This window comes from Rhinoderma darwinii, chromosome 2 (assembly GCF_050947455.1).
Source record: "Rhinoderma darwinii isolate aRhiDar2 chromosome 2, aRhiDar2.hap1, whole genome shotgun sequence".
Taxonomy (NCBI): Eukaryota; Metazoa; Chordata; class Amphibia; order Anura; family Rhinodermatidae; genus Rhinoderma; species Rhinoderma darwinii.
Genome location: NC_134688.1, coordinates 83,622,478 through 83,646,482, shown reverse-complemented (window position 1 = coordinate 83,646,482; position 24,005 = coordinate 83,622,478).

Here is a 24,005-nt window from a genome sequence, read left to right as displayed (position 1 = left end):
ATGATGTCACAATGGTGATTGTTGTGATGATGTGACAAAGGTAATTGTGATAATATCACAAAAGTGATTATTTGATGATCTCACAATGGTAATTGCTGAGATGATGTAACAATAATTAGTATTATGATGATCTCACAATAGTGATTGTTTTGATGATGTCACAAAGGTGATTGTTGTGATGACACATTGGTAATTGTTGTGATGTCAGAATGGTGATGTTGTGAAGACGTCACAATGGTGAATGTCTGGGTTCTATTGTAATGATGTCACAATTGTGTTTGGGATGATGTCGAAATGGTGATTGTTGTGATGATGTCACAATGGTGATTGTCTGGGTTCTATTATATGATGTAGTGATAATGTCACAATAGTGATTATTGTAATGATATCACAATGTCTGGGTTCTATTGTGATGATGTCACAATTGTGTTTGTTGGGATGATGTCACAATGGTGATTGTTGTAATGATGTCACACTGGTGACTGTCTAGGTTCTATTATATGATGTAGTGATAATGTAACAATAGTGACCATTGTAATGATGTCACAATGGTGAGTGTTGTGATGACATCACAATGGTGATTGTTGTGATAATGTCACAATGTTCATTATCTGGGTTAGATTGTGAAGATGTGACAATGGGGATTGTAGTGATGATGTCACAGCAGTGATTGTAGTAATGATTTTACAATGGTAATGATTCGGATTATGTCACAATGGTAATTGTCTAGGTTTTTATTGTGATGTTACCATAGAGATAGTTGTAATGTCACTAGGGTGATTTTTGTGATGATCAAAAGGCAAATGCCTGGGTTCTATTGTGATAATGTCACTGTTGTGAGGATTTCACAATGATTATTGTTGGGAGTAGGTGACAATGGTGATTGTTGTGATGATGTCACAATGGTTATAGTTGCAATGATGTCACATTGGTGAATGTTGTAATTATGTCACAAAGGTGACTGTTGTGATGATGTCCCAAACAGGGCTGGCCTTAGGATAGTGATGGTGCCCCGTGTGAGTTTTTCTATCGGCGCCCCACCCCATGTTAAAAAAATGGCCCATGAAAAAAGTATAATCCCCCACACAGTATAATGCCCTTTATAACAGCCTTTTATGACGACATGTGGGGTATTGTTTTACTCGTGAGAAATTGCTTTACAAATGTTGTGGTTCTTTTTCTCTTTTAGTCCTTGTGGAAATGAAAAAAAATTAGCTAAACCTACATTTTCTTTGAAAAAATGTAGATTTTAATTTTCACGGCCTACTTCCAAACATTTCTGCAAAAAACCTGTGCGGTCAAAATGCTCACTATACCTCTAGATAATTTCCTCAATGGGTGTAGTTTCCAAAATAGGGTTTCCACTGTTTTGTCCCCTCAGGGGCTTTGCAAATGTGACATGGCCTCTGCAAACCATTCCTGCTAAATGTGATCTCCAAAAGCCAAATAGCACTCTTTCCCTTCTGAGCCCTCCCCTGTGTCCCAAACAGCCGTTTATGACCACATGTGAGGTATTGTTTTACTCGGGAGAAATTGCTTTACAAATGTTGAAGTGCTTTTTCCCTTTAGTCCTTGTGGAAATTATAAAAAATTAGCTAAACCTATATTTTCTTTGAAAAAATGTAGATTGTCATTTTCAGGGCCTACTTCCAATAATTTATGCAAAAAACCTGTGGGGTCAAAACACTCACTATACCCCTAGATAATTTCCTCAATGGGTGTAGTTTCCAAAATGGGGTTACTTGTGGGGCGGTTTCATTGTTTCATTGTTTTGAAAATGCTCCGCAAGAGCCCTTCAAACATGACAAGGTGATTACATTTTTTCTAATAAAAAGGAGGCTCCAAAATCCTCTAGGTGCTCCTTTGCTTCGGAGGCCTGTGCTTCAGTACATTACCACACTAGGGCCACATGTGGGATATTTCCTAAATTTGCAGAACCTGGGCAATAAATATTGAGTTGCATTTCTCTGGTAAAACCTTCTGTCTTACAAAAAAAATGGATTAAAAAAGAATTTCTGAAAAAAAAAAAATGAAATTTGTAAATTTCACCTCTACTTTGCTTTCCTGTGAAATGTCTAAAGGGTTAAGAAAATTTCGAAATACTAAATGCTGTCTTGAATACTTTGAGGGGTGAACTTTTTAAAATGGTGTGACTTATTGGGGTTTCTAATATACAAGGCCCTCAAAGCCACTTCACAACTGAACTGGCCCCTGTAAAAATAGCCTTTTGAAATTTTCTTGAAAATGTGAGAAATTGCTGCTTAAGTTCTAAGCCTTGTAACGTACTAGAAAAATAATAGGATGTTCAAAAAACGATGCCAATCTAAAGTAGACATATGGGGGATGTTAATTAGCAACAATTTTGTGTGGTATTACTATCTGTCTTACAAGCAGATACATTTAAATTTAGAAAAATTTAATTTTTTTTAATTTTTCCCTAAATTTTGGTGTTTTTCACAATTAAATACTAAATGTATCGAGCAAATTTTGCGAGTAACATAAAGTCCAATGTGTCACAAGAAAACAGTCTCAGAATCGCTTGGATAGGTAAAAGCATTCCGAAGTTATTACCACATAAAGTGAAACATGATTTGAAAAATGAGGCTCTGTCAGGAAGGTCAAAAGTGTCCAAAGAGGGAAGGAGTTAACATAACAAGAGGGAAGGAAGGGAAGAGGGAAGGCAATGTATATAAAGATTGAGAATTGACATATATATATATATATATATACAGTTCCAGTATGATTTGTAGAACATAGCAATACATTGAAGTCGATTATAGGGTAATCGGAAATAAGTCATGGTTTTACAACCTCTTTAAAATATAGTGCTAGTCAATGGTACAAACAAATGTTATCAACAATAAGATATGGTCATCAATAGGCAGTAATAGAGCATATGAAGGAGGGAGAGAAGAAGGGTTGAAGTGTTCAGAGTCAGGATGTGCGAGTTATGAGATGCTGAGCAGAATTTGCACATGGAGAAAAGGAATTGATGTTTGAGAGGTGTAAACACAACTAAAATTTAGTTTGCTATCGGCGGGTCTCCCGCAATTGTTTGCTCAAGTTACCAAGTGGTATATTGTATGCAAGTGGGGAGTTTTTGCTTTATGTGTTGCGGCAGTATATCAATCAATGAAAGATTCCCACATGGTAAAGAATTTCTTGACCTTGAGTTCTTTGTAAAGTGGCTTCCACCCAGTCCATCCCAAAGATATGAGAAAGTTTCTGTAGAAATAGTTGTAAGGATGGAGGCTGTGGTGAGAGCCACTCCTGCAGGATAGCGTGACGGGCTGCACTAGATATAATGAAAAGCAATTTTTTTGCGTTGGGGGCACAAGGAGGAATGTTAGAATCCAACATACCAAAGACAGCCCAAGTAGGTGAGAGTGGGACAAAGTGTTACCTAATGTGTAAAATAGCAAAGGTTTCAACATGTTTCCAGAACCGTTGTATGCAAGGACAACTCCAGAAGCAATGGTAGAGATCAGCGTTCAATCTTACGTATTTCGGGCAGGCTGATGAGGGAAATCTGACCATCAGGTAGTTCTGCATTGGCGATATATATGTTCTATGAGTAATTTTGAGCGCCATGTCCCAGTAAGATGCAGAAGGGAGACATTTTGAGGCAAAGTACAAATTATCCATGATGTCCTTGATGGTTAGGTCCAGAAAGTGTTGCAACCAAGAATGTACCCAGTCGGGGAAGCGGCATAATCGGTGACCTTAAGAAATTATAGTACAGCGTGTTTTTGGAAGTGATAAGCAGGTTACGAGGTCCTGAGGTGGGGGGGGGGGGTAGTCTGAAGAGATTTAATTTATGATTTTTCTTACATAACTAGAGGCCTGCAAAAATGGGAATAGTGATTGGGAAGAGAAGTGGAATTTGTCCTTGGAATTCTTGAAATGTCAATGGGCGAGAACCGTCCAACAGCAGAAGATCTGATAGGCACTTCACACCATCCCTCTTCCACCTAGCAAATATCATTGCAGGATGTCCATTTTGAAAATCCAGATTGCTAAGTGATGGCAATAACAACGAGGTGTGTGGAACAAGCTTGACCTTTTTTCGTATCACGTGCCATTATTTAATGGTTGTGGAGAGGAGAGGGTTGAGGCGCACCTCCTCTAGAAGTAGTTCGGTGGGAGCGTGTAGGATTTATAAGAGAGAATAAGGTTTGGCAAATTGAGCTTTAAAGAGGCTCTGTCACCAGATTTTGCAACCCCTATCTGCTATTGCAGCAGATCGGCGCTGCAATGTAGATCACAGTAACGTTTTTATTTTTAAAAAACGAGCATTTTTGGCCAAGTTATGACCATTTTTGTAGTTATGCAAATGAGGCTTGCAAAAGTCCAAGTGGGTGTGTTTAAAAGTAAAAGTCCAAGTGGGCGTGTATTATGTGCGTACATCGGGGCGTGTTTACTACTTTTACTAGCTGGGCGTTCTGACGAGAAGTATCATCCACTTCTCTTCAGAACGCCCAGCTTCTGACAGTGCAGACACAGCCGTGTTCTCGAGAGATCACGCTGTGTCGTCACTCACAGGTCCTGCATCGTGTCAGACGAGCGAGGACACATCGGCACCAGAGGCTACAGTTGATTCTGCAGCAGCATCAGCGTTTGCAGGTAAGTAGCTACATCGACTTACCTGCAAATGCCGATGCTGCTGCAGAATCAACTGTAGCCTCTGGTGCCGATGTGTCCTCGCTCGTCTGACACGATGCAGGACCTGTGAGTGACGACACAGCATGATCTCTCGAGAACACGGCTGTGTCTGCACTGCCAGAAGCTGGGCGTTCTGAAGAGAAGTGGATGATACTTCTCGTCAGAACGCCCAGCTAGTAAAAGTAGTAAACACGCCCCGATGTACGCACATAATACACGCCCACTTGGACTTTTACTTTTAAACACACCCACTTGGACTTTTGCAAGCCTCATTTGCATAACTACAAAAATGGTCATAACTTGGCCAAAAATGCTCGTTTTTTAAAAATAAAAACGTTACTGTAATCTACATTGCAGCGCCTATCTGCTGCAATAGCAGATAGGGGTTGCAAAATCTGGTGACAGAGCCTCTTTAAGGGAGGGGTCTGAGTAGTGCTATGTGCCATGGGTCCAGTCTACTAGAATGCGAAGGAGGGCTGCTAAGTTATAATTATGTATGTTTGGGAAATTAAGACCTCCATGAAATTGAGTTTACTGTAAAGCCGCCAGGGCTATTTGGGGACGGGTATTGTTTCATTTACATTTTCTGTATAAGGTATTGATAAGCTTCTCGTCTCTAGGTCTGAGGTAGATCGGTAGTGACTGTAATAAATACAGTAGCTTAGGAAAATCCCCCGATTTTAGGAGATTAGTTCTACCAGAAAATGAGAGAGTAGAGGATTGCCAAGTGAGTATCATTTGTTTTAATTGAGCAATGTGACTGGTTATGTTCACCATATACATTTTATGCAGATTTTTGTGATAATTGTTCCTAAGTAAGTGATGTGGTCCCAAGTTCATTTTAAATGTAGTCCCATAGCCCAGGATGGAGGGGAAGGGCCTCTGAGGAGTAGGACTTATGACTTATCTAGATTAACCCCTTAAGGACACAGCCGTTTTTATTTTTTTTATTTTTGTTTTTCACTTTCCGTCTTCCATGAGCCATAACGTTTTTATTTTTCCATCAATAGAGTGGTTTGAGGGCTTATATTTTGCAGGAGAAGTTTTAGTTTCTCTTGGTAGCGTTTAAAGTACCATATAATGTACTGGGAAACTGTAAAAAAAAATCTTTGCGGGCTGAAATTGGAGAAAACTGCAATTCTTCCATTATTTTTTACGTTTTTCACCATGTGGTAAAAAGAACAACTTAACTTTATTCTGTGGCTCAATACGATTACGGTGATATCAAATTTATATGTATTTTTTTTATATTTCACTACTTTTAAAAAGCCAAAACTTATTGTTAAAAAAAAAATTGTTTTGTTTCACCACATTCTGAGAGCCATAACTTTTTTTTTTTTGGTGCATTGAGCAGTGTGAGAGCTTATTTTTTGCGGGAGGAGCTATAGTTTTAATTGGTACCATTTGTTGGTACATATGACTTTTTGATCACTTTTTATTACATTTTATATGGGAGCTATGGTGACCAAAAAACAGCAATTTTGGCGGTTTACGTTTTGATTTTTTACGGCGTTCACTGTGCGCGTTAAATAATGCTATATTGTAATAGTTCAGACTTTTACGGACGCAGCAATACCAATTTTGTTAATTTTTTTTATTTTTTTTACATTACTTTAGAGGAAAAATAGGAAAATGGTTGTTTTTTTAAGTTTAAATTTTTTTTTATTTTTTTTTTTACTTCTAAAAACTTTATTTCACTTCATTTGACACATTTTATTAGTCCCCCTAGAGGGCTTTAACCAGCGATCCTTAGAGCGCTGGTACAATATGCCGCAATACTAATGTATTGCGGTATATTGTCATTTTTACAGGCATGTGTTAAGCCCTGCCACAGGCAGGGCTTAACAGAGGCAGAGTGAAGGCAGTCATGGGGGCCTTCATTAGGCCCCTCGGCTGCCATAACAACTATCGTCACCCCCCCATCTTATTGCGGGGGGGGGGCGATGAGCTATCGGAGCGGGCCGCCCCCTCTTTTCAACGCCTCAGATGCTGCGGTCACGATTGATCGCAGCATTTGAGGGGTTAAACAGGCAGGAACAGCGCGATCGCTGCTCCTGGCTTTTAGTCCTGGGTGTCGGTTGTAAAACACAGCTGAGTTGAATCAGGGAAAAGGAAAGGGGAAAAGGATGTGGTCTGTGAAGAAATTAATAATTAACTTTTATTAAGTATGCATTAAGAAAAATGATTAAAAGGTCCAATGGTGCAATTGGTATGTGTGAGTGACCCCTCAATTCACATACCCTTGGCCAAAAATTAATTGATGAGGTAATATATAATATTGCTGTCCGTTGTTCCGTTAGTAGTACTAGATAATTAAACTGCAGTTGCCATAGATTAATGAAAATGAATGAAACTGTAAATTAGTAGTTCACTCTGTCTTAAATTGGACCGGCTGTGTAGCCTGGGTTAGAGTATTGACTGTTACACTGTATAATACTAAGTGCAGCAGGGCCAGTAGCGATGTGCCCTGTAATGAGAAGAGGTATGAAAATAAGCAAGGTGAAACCTTGCAAGCCTCTTACCCCTGCGTTAGTGTTAGTATGGTGGTGTAAACAGTAAATGAACTGCACCCTCACGCTGGTGTCCCTGGGGATCAGAGCAGCAGCGTTGGGAACGGTCGTATAATACAGTGAGAACACTCTCAGCTGTCAGCTGAGAGGCAAAGTGAGAACGGCCGTAAGCAATAGTAGCTGTGCTCAGCTATGAGCCGAGAAGCAGTGTGTGCGGCAGGGTTGCTGTCAGTACCCGCAGGTGAACTGAGTCACCAACGGGAGCCGGCGATAGGCCAGACAGGATGAATCACCCAGCTGATAGACTCAGCAGGGCGCACTGCAGTCACAAGCACGGACAGCCAGCAAGCAGCTGGCAGCCGTGGTTGAAGGAGGATCGTGGAGCAAATAGTGGAACTTGGACAGCTAGTGCCAAGTAGTGCACCATAGGATTATTAAAATTGTTGCTGAGCACCCGACGCGCGTTTCGCCAGAATTCTGGCTTCTTCTAGGGGTGAAAAGCCGCCATTAGACCGCCCTATAAATAGGGTTCATGGCTGAATGACAGCCCCATTAGCCAATCAGAGACCTTGGTCTCTATTGGTATGGGAATAGACGTGTTGTCATTAGATTTGAGATAGAACATATGGCAGCAGTTATAGTACACCTTACAGATGTGTCAAAGTTCAAATTAAATTATAGACATTTCCTGAGCTCTGCAATTATGCAGATATGAATCAATACTGGGAAATGATAAGGGGATAGGGGAGGTTTTCCCTCAGTCCCCATTGTGTTGTAAGGAGCAGCATTTATGAAAGATTTTATGAAGGGATTTTCATATACAGTTATGTAGCTTATATTATTAGCTTTATTGTATTAATATGAGAAGCAGCCGAAAACAAGGTGTATGTTTGTTATAAAAAACAGCCAAAGCCAAAATTTTCATTTAGTCCTGTGGGACTCACAGTCCGCATGTGGAAGATCCATTCGCTCTCCTTTTTAAGGAGTGCTTGATCTAGATTGCCCCTTCTGATGCCCAGATGTATTTGGCACAGGGCCCAGCCCTTCAGGGTGGTCCAGTCAGAATTATGTGCGTCCCCGAAGTGTCTAGCTATAAGGGTCGGGGTAAAGGGCTTGTTTTTGGTCTTGCAGTCTTTCATATTTTTTTCAAAATTGATTATTGAATTGATGTGCTCGCGAATTCGTATGCGCAATTCTCTCTTGGTTTTCCCAATATATTTGAGGCCACACGGGCATTCAAGACAGTAAATCACACCAGCAGTTGAGCATCTTATGTGATCTGTAATCCGATGGAGGTTACCAAGGGCGTCTACAAACTCTTTTTTGTCCACTAGTACCTGGTAAGCTCTACACATTTTGCACGGATGGAAACCAGGACTGAGTACCTTATTGGCTCTATTCTTTCTTGAAAAGTGACTTTGTACCAGGATATTTGAAATAGTTTTACACTTTCTATATCCCAAGGAGACTTTATTGGTAAGGAGATTTTTGAGCACTGGGTCACTGAGTAAGATGTTCCAATGGTGGTTCAGGATATTCGTCATTCCATCCCAGTTTTCATTGTAATCTGTAATAAATCGTGGTTGTGGTTGTGTTATGTTGGCCCTAATTTTAGGGGTCAATAAGCTATCACGATCGGTCCTCAGCGCCCAATTATAGGCTTTCTTGATATTTCTGTTACTGTAATTCCTGCTTGACAGCCTGTTCTTAAGTTCTGTTGCCCGTATTTTAAAGAGCTGGAATGTGGAACAATTCCGTCTGAGGCGTAGGAACTCTCCCTTCGGTATGCCTCTGATAGTGTTGACAGAGTGTGCACTTGTTGCATCCAGAAGGCTGTTTGTAGCTGTTTTCTTGCGGTAGAGGTCTGTCTCAATAGTGCCTTGCTCATTGGTGAACAACCTCACATCCAGAAAAGGAATTGAATGCTGGTCATATGTGAGAGTTAATCTAAGGTTGAAGTTGTTGGTATTCAGAACCCTTATAAACTCTTCAAGTTCTATAGAGGGACCGTTCCAGATGAGTAATATGTCGTCTATGAATCTTCGCCAAATGTTAATCCTGGATGTGAATTTGTCCATTTCGGGACAGAAGACATGACATTCTTCCCACCAGCCCAGGTATAGATTGGCAAAGGTGGGTGCCACTGCCGCTCCCATGGCTGTTCCGCGTAGCTGCAGGTAGAATCTGCCATCAAAAAGGAAATAATTATGCTTCAAAATGAACATAAGTGCACGTAAGACAAAGTCTCTACGGGATGAATTGTAACCTTCCCTTCTCTGCAAGAAAAATTCCACCGCTGCACAGCCCACCTTGTGATCTATGCTAGTATAGAGGGACTCTACGTCGCATGTGGTAAGCCATTCACTCTCCTCCAGGGAGCTACCATTGAGGTCTTTGAGGACCTGCATGGTATCCCTGGTGTGGGAGGGCAACTGGTAGACCAATTCGCGTAGTTCCTCATCTAACCAGTGGTTACATTTCTCAGTCAAATTCCCCACACCAGAGACAATAGGCCTCCCTGGAGGATTGGTGGAATTTTTATGTACTTTCGGAAGGAGATAAAACGTGGCAATTCTAGGGTATTGTACCCTCATATAATCCCTCTCTTTGGCGGTTATGGCACCTCCTTCAAAACCATCCAGTATCATGTTATTGTATTCCGTGAGGAATTGTTCTGTTGGGTCTCCCCAAAGTGGCCGATAACACGCTTTGTCCAATAGTTGCTTTTTTGCCTCCTGTACATATTTATCTTTGGACCAGATGACAACGTTACCCCCTTTTTCGGAATTTTTAAAAACAACATCGTCCCATTTTCTCATTTCATAAAGTGCCCGTTCTTCGTCTGGGCTAAGATTGTTGGATGGCCATTGGTCAGAGAGTGACAATAAATCCTGTGACACTAGGTCAATAAAGACTTTGATTGCTGGACAACCATCCAGGGATGGCATGATTGAGGTCTTGGATTTAACTTTGGATTTTTTATGAGAGGTTGTAGTGAGGGGTCCAGGACCAGGTTCACCTGGCTGTGTGGAGTTTTCAAATAAAAGTTCCTCAAGGTCTTCCAGTGTATTAAGTTCTATTTCTGAGAGGCACTCCATGCCGACAGTATTAAGCTGTTCATTGTTAGCGTTATTTACTTGTCTATTATACATTTTTTGGTAGAACAATTTGCGTCCAAAGAGGTGAAGGTCTTTAATGACAGTGAATTTGTTTAATTTGGTTGTTAGGCAGAAGTTAAAACCTTTACTGAGGACTGAGGTTTGAAATTCAGTGAGTACATGATTAGAGAGATTAATGACCCTCAGGCATTCCTCACTGGGATCTACGTTACTGGACTTCATTTTTTGTGGGGTCTCTGAGATTCTTTCCTCCACTGTTGGGAGCCCCTGAAGCCCCACCTCCCTCTGTCCCGTAAAAAAGGGACTTCGGTGGTGATGTTATCAAGTTTTCTATTGGGATTTCTGTTCCTACTCAATTGTCTACCCTGAGTTGGCTGTAGGTCTGTATCTGAGTCTGAAGGATCTGTCCCATCTGTCCCTGTGTCAGAAAATTCATGTGGGTCCATTGACTCTGGGTGAGTTCTTGTATTAGTTGGTCTACCACTTGGGAACCTCAGGGACCTCTTTTTGCCCCAGTCGTAGATTTCTCCTCTGGCGAAGTCTGCCTTATCTCGTGCATATTTTTTCTTTTTGCGGTTTTTGATTTTGACTTCAACCAAATCTACATGGTCTAATGTTTTTTTGAAAACCTCTGCGAATTGTATTGAGCCCTCATACTTCTCCAAATTAGGTGTAAGGGCTTCAAGATCCTTTTCGACTATGTTCAAGATATGGGTTTCGTCTTCAATTAATATGCCCATAAGCGTGTTGGAACACGCTGTTAGGGCTGATTCCCATTTCTCCTTTAATCCAGCTTTGGAAAGTTCATATGAGGGGAAGAGTGGAATTCGCAGACCTCTGGAAATGAGCCCCTGTTCCAAATATTGTTCTAATGTGATTTTAGTCCAAGTGGACTGTACTTGTCTAATTTGAAGGTTTTTAAACTTCTTGACAAGGTCATCCATGTGCAGTTCTGTTGCTTGGGTCTCTTGAGTGCAGACCCGAGTGTCTGAGAAGACGCTGCCGAACTCTTCTTTTTGGCGTGCTTGTCTCTGTTTGAGTTGATCTAAAATGCTGGTTTGGGCCATGGTGTTCTATAGAATTAGGTAGTGAACGGGGTGATCAGAGAATGTCCAAGCAGGACACAGCTGACAACCGCAGCATATGGAGCGCGCTCAGTGCGTGAGCGTGCACCATACTTCTCCCCTGCACCAGGGCGTACTGGTGCGTCCTGGTGCGTTAAGGGGTTAATGGTGAAACCCGATTGTGATGCTTAAGTGTCATTGAGTGAGAGGAGTGGTTGTAGTCAGGGGCAGATTATAATAAGGGCAATCTGGGCAAGTGCCCGGGGCCCGAGTCTGGAAGGGGGCCCAGTTCGCCCCAGTTCTCCCGTACCGGCTGTTAAAATTACAGCCGGTTCAGAGAACTGGAATGAAGCGGGACCTCTCACCCAATTGTATCCGCATCCTTAGGATGCGGATACAATTGCTTACATTAGTGCAGGCGAGAAAGGGAACTATACGTTCCCTTCCTCCCATTCGGCGCTTTACTAATGACACAGTCGGCGCGATGATGTCATCACGCTGACTGCGCCATCACGATGGATGAGGCCGCCTGGTCTCTGACAACTCCTGCGGCGCTGGAGGAAGACGCGGGAATGGGGGCAGGTGAGAATGTTTTCTTTTTTTCTCGGCAGCGTTGGGGGCAATAGCTATAGGGTGCATTATCTAGAGTGGGCATTGTAACTGGCGCTATCTACAGGGGACATTATCTACAGTGGGCATTGTAACTGGCGCTATCTACAGGGGACATTATCTACAGGGGGCATTGTAACTGGCGCTATCTACAGGGGACATTATCTACAGTGGGCATTGTAACTGGCGCTATCTACAGGGGACATTATCTACAGGGGGCATTGTAGCTGGCGCTATCTACAGGGGACATTATCTACAGTGGGCATTGTGACTGGCGCTATCTACAGGGGACACTATCTAGAGTGGGCATTGTGACTGGCGCTATCTACAGGGGACATTATCTACAGTGTGCATTGTAACTGGCACTATCTACAGGGGGCATTGTGACTGGCGCTATCTAAAGGGGACATTATCTACAGTGGACATTGTAACTGGCGCTATCTACAGGGGGCATTGTGAATGGTGCTATCTTCAGAGGACATTATCTACAGTGGGCAATGTAACTGGCGCTATCTACAGGGGGCATTGTGACTGGCGCTATCTACAAGGGGCATTGTAACTGGCACTATCTACAGGGGGCATTATCTAGAGAGGGCATTGTAACTGGCGCTATCAACAGGGGGCATTGTGACTTGCTATCTACAGGGGGCAATGTTAGTGTGTGGTATTTTACTTTACAGTGTTTGACACAATTTCATGGGCACAGTGTATAATACTATTATACAGGGGCGCAGTGTATGGTACTATTATATTCAGGAGCACAGTGTATAATACTATTATTTTCAGGGGCGCAGTGTATAGTACTGTTATATTCAGGAGTACAGTGTATAGTACTATTATATTCAGGAGCACAGTGTATAGTACTATTATATTCAGGGGCGCAGTGTATAATACTATTATATTCAGGGGCGCAGTGTATAGTACTATTATATTCAGGAGCACAGTGTATAATACTATTATATTCAGGGGCGCAGTGTATAGTACTATTATATTCAGGAGCACAGTGTATAGTACTATTATATTCAGGGGCACAGGGTATAGTACTATTATATTCAGGAGCACAGTGTATTGTATAATTATATTCAGCACAGTGTATAGTACTATTATATTCAGGAGTACAGTGTATAGTACTATTATATTCAGGAGCACAGTGTATAGTACTATTATATTCAGGAGTACAGTGTATAGTACTATTATATTCAGAAGTACAGTGTATAGTACTATTATATTCAAGCACTGGCGTAGCTATAGGGGTCGCAGCGGTCGCAATTGCGACCGGGCCCCGAAGCCAGGGGAGCCCACAGCCCCCCGCACCACATCAATAAAAAAATACTATAGTAACTCGGGCCGCGGGCCCCTTTTACTATAGTAACAGATTTTACTTACCTTACGGGTTCCGGATCGCAGCGGAGGTCCTAACGTCAAGCGCTGTGCGCAGCGCATGACGTCACAGTGCTATGCGCCGCACACAGCATCGAGAGGACAGACCTACCGCCGCGGCTGAAGAGGAAGGTAAGATTAGCCCTGACTGGCGGGGTCCGACTCCCGGGACCCGCCAATCAGCTGTTTTGTAGGGGCCGCAGCACTCGTACGAGAGCTGCTCCCCTTCATTCCGGTCACACTGTGAATCGGTGTCGGCGATTCACAGTGTGAGCGAGTAGTGAAATGAAGGGGAAGCAGCTCTCGTACTTCAAAACAGCTGATTAGCGGGTCCCGGGAGACACATCAGCTATTGATGGCCTATCCTGTGGATAGGCCATCAATGTTTAGGGACTGCACAACCCCTAAGCCTACGATGTAGCAGGCTTAGGGGGCCCATGAGACAGGATCACAGATTGTGTGATGCTGTCTGCTGGGCCCTGTATCTAAGCCAATCACATGGTAAGCTTAGATACATGGCCCATGTGTGATCCTGTCTGCTGGGCCCTGTATATAAGCCAATCACATGGTAGGCTTAGGTACATGGCCCATGCGTGATCCTGTCTGCTGGGCCCTGTATATAAGCCTACCACACTGTAGGTTTAGATACAGGGCCCCAGCACACAGTAATCTTATACTGTATAAGATTACTGTCTGCTGGACCCTGTATCTAAGCCTACTTTGTGGTAGGCTTAGATACAGGGTCCCACAGACAGTATCACACATGGGCCCTGTATCTAAGCCTAAGGGTGGATTCACACGAACGTGTATTGCGTCTGTGCGGGCCGCGTGGTTTTCACGCGCCACGCACAGGCCAATACAAGTCTATGGGGCAGTACAGACAGTCCGTGCTTTTTGTGCAGCGTTTGTCCGCTGCGCAAAAAGCGCGACATGGTCAATATCTCCGCTTATTTCGCGCATCACGCACCCATTGACGTCAATGGGTGCGTGAAAACCACGCAGGTCGCACGGAAGCACTTCCGTGCGAACTGCCTGTTTCGCGCACCAGCTGTCAAAAGGATGAATGTAAACAGAAAAGCACCACGTGCTTTTCTGTTTACAAACATCCAAATGGCGTGTCATAATGATGGCGGCTGTGCGAAAAGCACGCAGCCGCGCATCATATGATGCTGCCTCACGGAGCAGGCAAGTGGCTTTTGCGCAGGCAAAACGCTGCGTGTTTTGCGTGCGCAAAAACGCCACGCACGTCTGAATCAGCCCTAACACATGTGTTACTAATAGTTTTTCTTGTGTGTTTTCTTACAGGTTCGGTCGTTGGACTACGTCGGATTCCAGGACTACTTCGATGACGGCTTTTTTTTTATTATCAATAAAATGGTTAATGAGGGTTGTGTGGGTTTTTTTTTATTTCAATAAAATATTTTTTCTATGTCTTTGTGTTTTTTTTAAAACTATATTACTACCGCCTTAGTAATGGCTGCCGGCTGATTTACAGCGTCCATTGCTAAGGCGGGGCTTAGTGTTAGCCGGTGCAGAGGCGAACACTAACCCCCTTTATTACCCCGGTACCCACCACCACGAGGGGTGCTGGGAAGAGCCGAGTACTTTCCAGTACCTGACCATCTGTATTGATGGTCGGCCACTGGGGTGGTCGCAGGCTGGTATTATCAGGAGGGGAAAAGCCAGATACAGTGGCCCTTCCCACCCTGGTAATGCTAGGCTGCTGCTGCTTTATTGTATCTGGCGAGTTATGAAAAATGGGGGGGACCCCACGTCATTTAAAAAAATAAAAAATAAAAAATAATTGGAAAGAACGATGTGGGGTCCCCCCCAATTTTCATAACCAGCCAGATACAACACAGCAGCAGCAGGCAGCATTACCAGGGTGGTAGGGGCCACTGTTTTTGGCCTTCCCCAGCCTAATACTACCAGCCTGCGGCCGCCCCGGTGCCTGCCCGTCACTACAGATGGACGGGTACTGGTTCGTACCCGGCTCTTCCCAGTACCCCTGGTGGCGGTGGGTACCGGGGTAATAATGGGGGTTAGTGTTAGCCTCTGCACCTGCTAACATTAAGCCCCGCCTTAGTAATGGAGGTTGTCAATCAGCCAGCGGCCATTACTAAGGCGGTGATAATAAAGTTTAAAAAGATACAAGCACATAGAAAAAATATTTTATTGAAATAAAAAAACACAACCCTCATTAACCATTTTATTGAGAATAAAAAAAACGCCGTCATTGAAGTCCTCGAATCCGAAGTCCAACAACCGAACCTGTAAAAAAACACAAACACGCAAAAATAATCAGTAACACATAAAGAAGCAAAATTATTATTCTTACCTTTCCTGGGTCCAGCGCTGGAGCCGCAATGTCAGCGAGCTGAGCCCTGTATCTATTCCTATCACGTGTGATACTGTCTGCTGAGCCCTGTATCTAATCCAATCATGTGTGATACAGTCTGCTGAGCCCTGTATCTAATCCTATCATGTGTAATACTGTCTGCTGAGCCACTGTATCTAATCCTATCATGTGTGATACTGTCTGCTGGGCCCTATATCTAATCCTATCATGTGTGATACTGTCTGCTGAGCCACTTTATCTAATCCTATCATGTGTGATACTGTCTGCTGGGCCCGATATCTAATCCAATCATGTGTGATACTGTCTGCTGAGCCACTGTATCTAATCCTATCATGTGTGATACTGTCTGCTGAGCCCTATATCTAATCCAATCATGTGTGATACTGTCTGCTGGGCCCTATCTCTAATCCTATCATGTGTGATACTGTCTGCTGAGCCGCTGTATCTAATCCTATCATGTGTGATACTGCCTTCCGAGCCACTGTATCTAATCCGATCATGTGTGATACTGTCTGCTCAGCCACTGTATCTAATCCTATCATGTGTGATACTGTCTGCTGAGCCACTGTATCTAATCCTATCATGTGTGATACTGCCTTCTGAGCCACTGTATCTAATCCTATCATGTGTGATACTGTCTGCTGAGTAATTGTATCTAATCCTATCATGTGTGATACTGTCTGCTGGGCCACTGTATCTAATCCTATCATGTGTGGTACTGTCTGCTGAGCCACTGTATCTAATCCTATCATGTGTAATACTGACTGCTGAGCCACTGTATCTAATCCTATCATGTGTGATACTGTCTGCTCAGCCACTGCATCTAATCCTATCATGTGTGATACTGTCTGCTCAGCCACTGTATCTAATCCTATCATGTGTGATACTGTCTGCTCAGCCACTGTATCTAATCCTATCCATAGTTTATAGGGTCGTAGTGCTATAGATATGCTATGCTGTCTCCTATAAACACATTTTTTTGGGGCGGATACATATGTATTGGGGCTATTTCCCCTGACATTTTAAGCCCTGAGGGCATGTTCACACGGCAGTGTCCGTTACGGCTGAAATTACGGGGCTGTTTTCAGGAGAAAAAAACAGCACCGTAATTTTAGCCGTAAAGGCATGTGCAGGCGTCTTACGGATGTAATTGGAGCTGTTTTTCCTTGGAGTCCATGGAAAACGGCTCCATTTACGTCTGAAGAAGTGACAGGCACTTCTTTGACGCGGGCGTCTTTTTTACGCGCCACCTTTTGACAGCGATGCGTAAAAAAAATGACCGTCGGCACAGAACATCGTAAGACCCATTCTAATGAATGGACAGATTTTTGCCGGCGCTTTTGAGCCGCATTTTCGGACGTAATTCAATGCTAAAATGCCCGAATTACGTCCGTAAATAGGGTGTGTGAACCCAGCCTTAGTGACGCCCCGGCTGCTAGTGCTGCATTGTTGGGTCACTTAGGAGACCCAGTGATGCAACTGAAAGCTGCGGACCGTCGGCCATGAGGAGTTTGCGGGGGGGGGCCCAATAAGAACTTTTGCATCGGGGCCCATGAGCCTTTAGCTACGCCCCTGTATTCAAGGGCACAGTGTATAGTACTATTATATTCAGGAGTACAGTGTATAGTACTGTTATATTCAGGAGCACAGTGTATAGTACTATTATATTCAGGAGCACAGTGTATAGCACTATTATATCCAGGAGCGCAGTGTATAGTGCTAATATATTCAGGAGCACAGTGTATAGTACTTTTATATTCAGGAGTACAGTGTATAGTACTATTATATTCAGGAGTACAGTGTATAGTACTACTATATTCAGGAGTACAGTGTATAGTACTATTATATTCAGGAGCACAGTGTATAGTACTATTATATTCAGCACAGTGTATAGTACTATTATATTCAGGGGCACAGTTTGTGGTACTATTATATTTAGAAGTATAGAGTGTGGCATCATGAGAAATTTAATCTTCATTTACTGTATAGGTGCGTAAATGTTGGAAAAGTGAGGAGCTGAAGAAATCTGAGCTGCAAACTGCAGAAATAGGCCGTGCCCGGAAGAAGTCTTGACCGGATAGAGAAAAAAAGAGAAAAAGAACGAAAAAGAATCTGAGACATCACCTGTGAGTCACTCAATGTAAATGTTTATTCTTCCAGTGACTGATCAGTACTGTAGTCACTATATGATCTACAGTGAGATGACGGATGGTAGCATTATTTTTTGTTAAATAGCAACTTCCAGCATAACCTAACCATTGTTCAGGCTATACTGGGAGCTGTTGTTTTATGTCGTACAAATGTATACAGCAGGGGTTAAACTGAATTTGCAAATGATCTCTGTACTGAACTGTATTTGTTCTGGTTCTGTATATATGTACTGAGCTCGGTTCTATTTTTGCATATATGTACTGAGATTGGTTCTGGGTGTCACGGCGCGGGATGTGGACCTACTGGGCCGTATCGCGTAGCGGGATAGCAGCTGGCCAACTAGGTACAAAACAATGTCTATAGTCTAGAACGGGTACCTGAGTCAATGTAGACAGTAGCGGAGACACAACTGGACTTTCACTGTAGATGGCACAGTAGATGCGGCGGAAGACACAACATGACTCTCACTGTAGATGGTACAGTAGATGCAGCGGAAGACACGACTTGACTCTCACTGTAGATACGATAGCACGGGATACATGTTACAGGCAGCAGGAACGGGTAACACTGGGAACTGGAGAACACTGGGAGACCATTTGCAAGACAAACTAGGTATACAAAAACGCTCAAGCAAGGAACAAGTGGGAAGAGCCCTTTTTATAGTCCAGCAGCATTCTGAGCTAATACTGATGAAATCCTGAGAGATTACCTGGGTAATTTTCTTGTAGTGTACCTTGATGACATACTGGTGTTTTCCAAGGACTGGTCCTCCCACGTGGAGCATGTCAGGAAGGTCCTCCAGGTCCTCCGGGAAAATAATCTGTTTGCGAAGACCGAAAAATGTGTGTTTGGGGTACAGGAGATACCATTTTTAGGTCAAATCCTCACTCCTCATGAATTCCGCATGGACCCTGCCAAGGTTCAGGCTGTGGCGGAATGGGTCCAACCTGCCTCCCTGAAGGCGCTACAGTGTTTTTTGGGGTTCGCTAACTATTACAGGAGATTTATTGCCAACTTCTCGGTCGTCGCTAAGCCTCTTACGGACCTTACTCGCAAGGGTGCTGATGTCCTCCATTGGCCCCCTGAGGCCGTCCAGGCTTTTGAGACCCTCAAGAAGTGCTTTATCTCGGCCCCTGTGCTGGTTCAGCCCAACCAAAGGGAGCCATTTATTGTGGAGGTTGACGCATCCGAGGTGGGAGTGGGGGCCGTCTTGTCCCAGGGTACCAGCTCCCTCACCCATCTCCGCCCCTGTGCTTACTTCTCTAGGAAGTTTTCGTCCACGGAGAGTAAATATGATATTGGCAACCGCGAACTTTTAGCCATTAAATGGGCTTTTGAAGAGTGGCGTCACTTCCTGGAGGGGGCCAGACACCAGGTAACGGTCCTTACTGACCACAAGACTCTGGTTTTCCTAGAATCTGCCCGGAGGCTTAATCCTAGACAAGCTCGTTGGGCACTATTCTTTACCAGATTTAATTTCTTGGTTACCTATAGGGCTGGGTCCAAAAATATTAAGGCTGATGCACTGTCACGTAGTTTCATGGCCAATCCTCCTTCCGAGAAGGATCCTGCTTGTATTTTACCCCCTGGTATAATCGTTTCTGCCACTGATTCTGATTTAGCTTCTGACATCGCGGCTGATCAAGGTTCAGCTCCCGGGAACCTCCCTGGGGACAAACTGTTTGTCCCCCTGCAATACCGGCTAAGGGTACTCAGGGAAAACCATGACTCCGCACTATCTGGTCATCCTGGCATCTTGGGTACCAAACACCTCATTACCAGAAACTATTGGTGGCCTGGGTTGCCTAAAGACGTTAGGGCTTACGTCGTCGCTTGTGAGGTTTGTGCTAGGTCCAAGACCCCTAGGTCCCGACCTGCGGGCTTACTACGTTCCTTGCCCATTCCCCAGAGACCTTGGACCCATATCTCCATGGATTTTATCACCGATTTGCCTCCATCTCAGGGCAAGTCGGTGGTGTGGGTGGTAGTAGACCGCTTCAGCAAGATGTGCCACTTTGTGCCCCTTAAGAAACTACCTAACGCCAAGACGTTAGCTTCGTTGTTTGTTAAACACATCCTGCGTCTCCATGGGGCCCCAGTCAATATCGTTTCTGACAGAGGGGTACAATTTGTTTCCTTATTTTGGAGAGCTTTTTGTAAAAAGTTGGAGATTGATCTGTCCTTCTCCTCCGCCTTCCATCCCGAAACTAATGGCCAAACGGAAAGGACTAACCAATCCCTGGAACAATATTTAAGGTGTTTCATCTCTGACTGTCAATTTGATTGGGTCTCATTCCTTCCCCTTGCCGAATTTTCCCTGAATAACCGGGTCAGTAACTCGTCAGGGGTCTCCCCGTTTTTCTGTAATTTCGGGTTTAACCCACGGTTCTCCTCCGTTTCTCCTGGTTGTTCCAATAATCCCGAGGTAGAGGACGTTCATCGGGAACTGTGCACAGTCTGGGCCCAGGTTCAGAAGAACCTAGAGGCGTCCCAGAGCGTACAAAAGATTCAGGCTGATAGTAGACGTTCTGCTAACCCCCGGTTTGTCGTCGGGGATCTGGTCTGGTTGTCATCCAGGAACTTGCGCCTTAAGGTCCCGTCCAGGAAGTTTGCTCCCCGATTTATTGGACCTTATAAGATCATTGAAGTCCTCAACCCTGTATCCTTCCGTCTGGAGCTGCCCCCATCCTTTCGCATACATGACGTCTTCCATGCCTCCCTCCTTAAACGCTGCTCCCCATCCTGGTCCCCCTCGAGGAAACCTCCTGTTCCCGTTCTCACCCCTGAGGGGGTGGAATTCGAGGTGGCCAAGATTATGGACAGTAGGATGATCCAGGGCTCCCTCCAGTACCTGGTCCACTGGAGAGGATACGGGCCGGAGGAGAGGACTTGGGTACCTGCTCGTGATGTTCACGCTGGGGTATTGATCAGGAGGTTCCACCTTCTCTTCCCCACTAAACTGGGTCCTCTTAGTAAGGGTCCGGTGGCCCCTCATAAAAGGGGGAGTACTGTAAAGGATCTGCCAGGTACTACGTCTGGGTATACTCCCGGGATTAATCAGTCGACACCTGAGGCCAGACCTCTTAGACTGACACCGGCTCCCACCAACCAGGGTGGCAGGCTCAGGAGTGGGAGAGCCTATCGCGGCCTGGTCAGTCGGAGTTAGCTCCGCCCCCTGTCCATTTATACCTGCCGTGTTCTCTTCCTCAGTGCTTGTTATTCTTCTTGGATTCCTGGCCCCACTGCTGCCTTGCTCCAGCCTGCTTCTGCCGTGCTTCTGCCTTGCTTCTGTTCCGTTTATCCTGCTTCGCTTTGCCACTGGCTTGCTTCCTGCTCCGTGCTCTCGTTGGTATACTCCACTTCATCCTGATCCTGACTGACTCATTCACCGCTCCGTTTCCTCGCGGCGTTCCGTGGGCTACTGCCCCTTCCCTTGCGTGTTCCCTGTTTGTACTCCCTTGCACTTAGACAGCGTAGGGACCGCCGCCAAGTTGTACCCCGTCGCCTAGGGCGGGTCGTTGCAAGTAGGCAGGGACAGGGCGGTGGGTAGATTAGGGCTCACTTGTTCCCTTCACCTCCTTCCTGCCATTACAGTGTTTATGCTCGAGTTACATAAAAAAAATGTGGAAAAGAAATGACATGTCATTGATTGGTAGAGAAAACAAACATGGCGAGGGGGAAGGAGATGTCGGGAAAGAGGTTGGGCGCCAAACTGAATCTTTGCCCCGGGTGCTGGAGAATCTAGCTACGCCTCTGGGTTTAGCAATATGTTGGGTTATGCGCCTCAGTCAGAGATGTGTATAGGGATTCGTATTTCGCTGTTTGGGAAAGTTTTTTGTGTGATACATATGCTATGATGTGTCCACGTAATACAGGCTTGGAGGTCCTCCAGAAGAGGCTGGTGTTTCTAGTATGCTGAAGGTTATCATCTGTGTAATTAATTGTTTGAAGTCGTCTGAGTTTAGCAAATATGCTGGGAAACGCCAGTTGCGACTGGCAGTTCGTGTGGATCCCAAGTAAATAGTTAACAAGATGGGAGCATGATCTGAGATGAGTATATTGTGTATAGTGGCATCAACAATATCTGGGAAAAGTGTAGAGGAGGTGAGGAAGTTGTCTATTCTAGAATGGGAGTCGTGAACCATGGAATAAAATGTGTAGTCGCGGGTGTCCTGGTTGTAAAGTCTCCAAAGATCACACAATTGCAAATGGATCAACATGGTTGCTGGTATTGTGGAAGAGGGAGAATCAGTAGTGTAGGGGTTTGATCTATCCAGTGAAGTATCCATTGCTGTATTATAACCCCCCCCCATTTTATTACCGTAGATAAGGATTTAGTAAGAAGGAATTGATATAGGTGTGACAAGAAGTCTGCATTGGGCAGATTCGGAGCATAGATATTAACCCCTTCCCGCACCTTGGCGTAAATGCATGTCCAGGTGAGCAGTAACTTCGCGCACCTGGGCGTGCAGTTACGTCCGCGCTTTAACAGTTAACTGCCGCGCGGCGCTACACCGCAGCGGCGGTTAACTGTGCAGGGTGTCTGCCCTGCTCTCCCGTTGCCGATCAGCGGCCTGTCACCGCTGAAATCGGCAATTAACCCCTTCGATGCGGTTGTCGATTGCGATCACCACATTAAAGAGGTTTACAGCGGATCGGCAGCCCCCCACTTGCATTTGCGGGTGCTGGCTATCCTTATCACGGCAACCAGAGACCCGAAAATGGCCTCCGGGCTGCCATGTACGGAAGCCTCGGAGGAGCAGCCTCTGGCCGGTCCTCAGATGCTTCCTGTCAGTGTGACAGTTACATCACAATGACAGTTAGAACACATTACACTACGTGTGTAGTGTAATGTGTTCCAGCAGCGATCAGAGCTGCAAGTCTAAGTGTCCCTTAGTGAGACAAGTAAAAAAAGTAAAAAAAGGATAATAAAAATGTTTTTAAAAAGTGTAAAAATAAAAGTTAGAAGTGACATAAACAAAGAATGCTTTTTTTCCTATAATAAGTCTTTTATTATAGGAAAAAAATTAACACGTTAAAAAAAGTACACATATTTGGTATCACCGCGTTCGTAACGACCCCATCTATAAAACTAAAAATGAGAGGACAAAGGAGTCAAAACGCCACTGATAATATAGATAGATACAAAACTTTATTAAATTTGGCATAGAATATTACATGACACAGATTAAAAATAAATAATATAAGGATCTAAAATACCTAATGTGGGTAGTATAGAAAAATACAGCAGGGAATATATGCCCTAGATATAGAGAAAATACCAGTATCACGGATGCCTCATAATAGCGTCTTATGTGTAATGTACAGTATTATGTACGTGGAAAGATAACTTTAGGACATAAAAAACATAAACGGTCCTAATACCATTAATGATAAATAGTGTAAGAGACACTAAAGTGAGACATACTCTAAAAAGCGGCTCTTACTCTCAAAGAAATTGTACAAGGGAGAAATATCCCGGCATATTTTGTAATGTCCTATTGAATAGGAGTCTGCATAAAGTAACAGGGTCAAACAGCCCACACAGTTCAGCCTGATATAATGGCGCCCCAACGCGCGTTTCGCTAATGTAGCTTCCTCAGGGGGTAAAAGAGGCCCATTTCCAGCAACCATCACTCCAGTGTTCTAATGGTACATTGTGTTTGCTAACTGTGTTAGAAGGCTAATGGATGATTAGAAAACACTTGAAAACCCTTGTGCAATTATGTTAGCACCGCTGTAAACAGTTTTGCTGTTTAGAGGAGCTATAAAACTGAACTTCCTTGGAGCTAGTTGAGAATCTGGAGCATTACATTTGTGGGTACGATTAAACTCTCAAAATGGCTAGAAAAAGAGAGCTTTCATGTGGAACTCGACCGTCTATTCTTGTTCTTAGAAATTAAGGCTATTCCATGCGAGAAATTGCCAAGAAACTGAAGATTTCCTACAACGGTGTGTACTACTCCCTTCAGAGGACAGCACAAACAGGCTCTAACCAGAGTAGAAAGAGAAGTGGGAGGCCCCGCTGCACAACTGAGCAACAAGACAAGTACATTAGAGTCTCTAGTTTGAGAAATAGACGTCTCACAGGTCCTCAACTGGCAGATTCATTAAATAGTACCCGCAAAACGCCAGTGTCAACGTCTACAGT